This window comes from Ursus arctos, unplaced genomic scaffold (genome assembly GCF_023065955.2).
Source record: "Ursus arctos isolate Adak ecotype North America unplaced genomic scaffold, UrsArc2.0 scaffold_28, whole genome shotgun sequence".
In the NCBI taxonomy this organism is placed as follows: Eukaryota; Metazoa; Chordata; class Mammalia; order Carnivora; family Ursidae; genus Ursus; species Ursus arctos.
Genome location: NW_026622963.1, coordinates 32,393,243 through 32,397,065, shown reverse-complemented (window position 1 = coordinate 32,397,065; position 3,823 = coordinate 32,393,243).

The window sequence follows — 3,823 nt, the reverse complement described above, 5'->3', positions numbered from 1 at the left end:
AGAGGTGAGAAACATAGCAATAATGTGAAGGTGGGTGACAGGTCACCACGTACAAGCAAGATTGGCTTTATTCTGGGTGGGAGTTTGTGGGGCAAGCCTGCACTTATAAATCAGGCGCCCCACCCCACCGAGCAGTGCTTTCGAGACAGTGAAGTCTCTGTCTTGGGACGTATCCAGGGCCCTGGTTGAAAGGAGTCGGGTGGGAGGTGGACTAGAGCTTAGGTCTCAAACTGGTGGCCCGTGGGCCAGACACAGTCCTGAAGATGCTGGCACTGGGCAGCATTTCTGCATGGCCACAATCAGCTGATGCCGAGTGTCACCTGCCCCGTGCAGCTGGGCATGCGTTTCCAGTACTGCACGGCCCATCAGGCCCGAGTCAGTCCTTTATTTCCTGCACTGGTCCCTTAGGCATTTAGGCCTGTGAGCTTTGGAGAAGATGCCCTGCCCACACTCACCCTTCTTCTTCTCTAGGCTCACCCTATAAGCCCACCTGGGGCAGGAGGAGGCAGCAGGACCTTCCCGTGGGCTCAGGTGAGACTACATGTCATGGGCCAGGTAGCGCTTTCACCTGCTAGAAACCGCCACCACTCCAAGCTCCTTGTCTGCCCTCCTCGAGCGGCCATTATGCTGGGATCTATCATGGTCTCTGGGGACTGGACCTTCCCACCCAGGACAGCGGAGTCCCTCTCCTGGCCTTCCTGCCCTGCAGCACAGATAACACCCCCCCCCCGAGTATTTAGGGTCTGGGAAGGGCACCCAGGGCAGGTGCACTGTGAACTGAGAAGGGACAAAGTGAGGAAGGGTGCCCCCCAACCCCCAGCCCAGGAGGGCAGCGCAGGAGACAATGCCAGCAGCAGTGGGTCTGAAGGAAGGTGGGGCAGGGTTGGGGAGGTGGGGATTGGAAACTAACGGGGGGAGCAAAGCAGGGCAGCCAAAGGGCTCCAGAAGGAGAGAACAGAAGACAAGGCGATGCTAAGCCCAGCTCTGCCTTCTCCCTGTGTGCCTGGGGTGGAGTCCGACCTGCCCTTGCCAGGACTGAGGGCCGGAAAGCAGGAGGGAGAGGCCTCCCCGGGCAAGGAGATTCCATCTGAAGCCTGTATAGGCTGGGGCAGATTGCCGGGCGGTTTCACTTGCCTGGCCCAATCTGCTCCCACGGTAGCTATGGGAATTGGGACCAATATTCCCATTTGACAGATGAGGAGACTGAGGCAGAAGTTGTGCAAGGCCGAGTCTAGCCCCTGGGTAAGAGCGGGGCTCCTGGGCATTCACCAGGCCCAGGCTGCTGGGAGAGGGTCTGCTGTGGACGACAGAACTCGTCTGTCCCAAAGCAGCCGCTCAGCAAACATTACCTTCCTCTCCTCCGTGCTTTACAAACTCATCGAATGACACCAACACTTGCAGGCACAACTCCAGTTGCACTGGGACCCAGGGGGGTTGGGAGTCCAGTGGTGCAGCCCAGGGGCGGGCCTTTATTTTTATTATGATCAGTAGTTGGTGGGTCCCTACCCCCGACCAGCTGGGGCTGGGCATCTCTACCCTCTTCTCTGCCCACTTGAAGGAAGGGGCACCTGCTCTCTCAGAGGTGAGACCTGTGAGCCAAGTCAGCCTGACTCTGAAGCTGGTGCTCTCTACTGGCTGTGCAGAAGGTGGGGGGTCTCGCCAGTGGGGCCAGGGCGCACAGCACACGCCCCCCCCCCGACCTGACCCACACCTCACCGCCCACCCGGGAGGTGGGGTGGGTGCCTCCCCACTGGCAGCATCCGTGCACCCAGAGCCAGGAGGAAGCCGAAAGCTGGGTTAGAGCCTTCCTTGGGGGACTCCTTTGCTCTGGGAATCCTGGAATCACCCCTCCTTTTCAACGTGGAAGAGCCCTTGGCCTGGGAGTCCGAGAGTCGGACCTCACCTTCCAGGCCGGTCTGGAATTCACTCTAGCTCAGTGGCTGAGGGAGGGTGGCCTACAGGGTCCCTGCTGCAGCGCCCTGGCCATTTTTAAGGACACAGCCCCTCACACCTCATGCCCCCTAAATGTTCCCCGGGCGGGCTCTGCCTTCGAGGCCCCCCGGGACAGACAGACGGCCCAAGGGCACCACCTGGTGGCCAGTCTAAGCCAAGCAAGCAGCCGCGGAGGGCCAGGTCACAGCTCGGCAAGTCCAACGCCGGCAATGGGGCAGGAGAGAACTGAGGGAGCACCTCTCCACTCTCCCAGAAGTGGGAGGGAGTCCCCCGGGGTTCCCAGAGGTCAGTGTGCAAATGGGAGGCCCTGCCATTATAATGCAGTTTGAGTGAACAGCTCTCGAGTTTAGGGTCAGAGGGGCCTGGACTTGAATCCCTTGGGTCCTTAACCTCACCTCGAGTCCCTCATCTATGTAGTGGGGCTATTTAGAACCCGTTTTCCGGGGCTGTGGACATCTCTCTGCATGAGCAGGCAGCCCGGGGAGATGGCAGGGGGCAAGGCTGGACCGGCAGCAGGAGTCTACCCTGGCAGTACTCGGACCGTAAGCCAGGGGCTCTCAACTGTGGCCGCACCTTATAATGCCCTGATGCTTCGCTGTGGCTCTCTGAGCCTGGTCCTGGACCAGCAGCAGCAGGATCCCGGGGAACCTGTGAGAAATGCAGATTCTGGGGCTCCAGCCCAGACCTGCTGAGCTGGCAATTCTGGGGGTGGGGTCCAGCACCCTCAAGGTGATGTTGATGCTCCGAGTGCGAGAACACTGTGCTTAGGGACGGGGGTTGCTTAAAAAGCATCTCAGGTGATCCCAATGTCCAGGCGCCGGAATCACTTGCGGAGGTCCCGACTGGAATCCGCTGCCTCCCCCTCGTGTAACTCTGGTTTAGAGGTACCCGGGCCCGGATTAACATGACTACACTACAGCTGAGACTAATGAGCAGTCACTGCTCTAATGTGGACCCCTCCCCACACTCGACTCCTGCCCCCCCTCGGAGGCCGGGCTCCCGCAGCGGAGTGCTCTCCCCGGGCCTCCTCGTCAGGGCCTCCTCGTCAGTGAGCGATGCAGACAGTAACCACGCGTTACTGGCATCGGCTGGGGGCTTGCGCTCTGACAGGCGTGGTGCTGCGGGCTTTGTGTGCGACATCTCGCAAGAACCCTATAAATTGTTAGAATTCCCCCATTTTAGGGGACGTCTGGGTGGCTCAGTAGGTTAAGCGTCTGCCTTCGGCTCAGGTCATGACCCCAGGGTCCTGGGTTGGAGCCCCACTTCGGGCTCCCTGCTCAGGGGAGAGCCTGCTTCTCCCTCTCCCTCTGCTGCTCCCCCTGCTTGCTCTCTCTCTGTCAAATAAATAAAATCCTTAAAAAGAAAATTTTCCATTTTACAGATGGAGAAACTGAGGTACAGAGAAGTTAAAGAGAAGCTGAGTAACTCAACTCTAGCTACTAAATGGCAGAACCAAGACTCCAACCTAGTTCTGACTTCAAAATCCACTACCTTTGCTTCCTCATTTTATAAGAGGAGGGATGACTTGTCACCATGCTCTGTACCTCGGCTTCAGGGCTCCCCAGAGCCATGACACCCGTTTCAAGCCGGCACGAATGGACCTCTGAGCCAGAGCGCCACTCCCGTGCGCGTAAATGCAACAGGAAAAGGGAGGCAGAGGCAAGGGTTTAGTTATGTGCCACCTAGGTTCCTCCAGCTTCTTCTTGGATGCACAGGATTCAAGATTATTCAGGAAACCACCACCCCCCAACCCCCCAGCCCACCCCCGTTCCAGCTCAGTCTTGATTGTCCACTAAGCTTCACACAGACCGGCGCCCATCACCCTTACCCGGCTCCGAGAAAGGCAAGAGGAGTATCCAACGATGGAGTA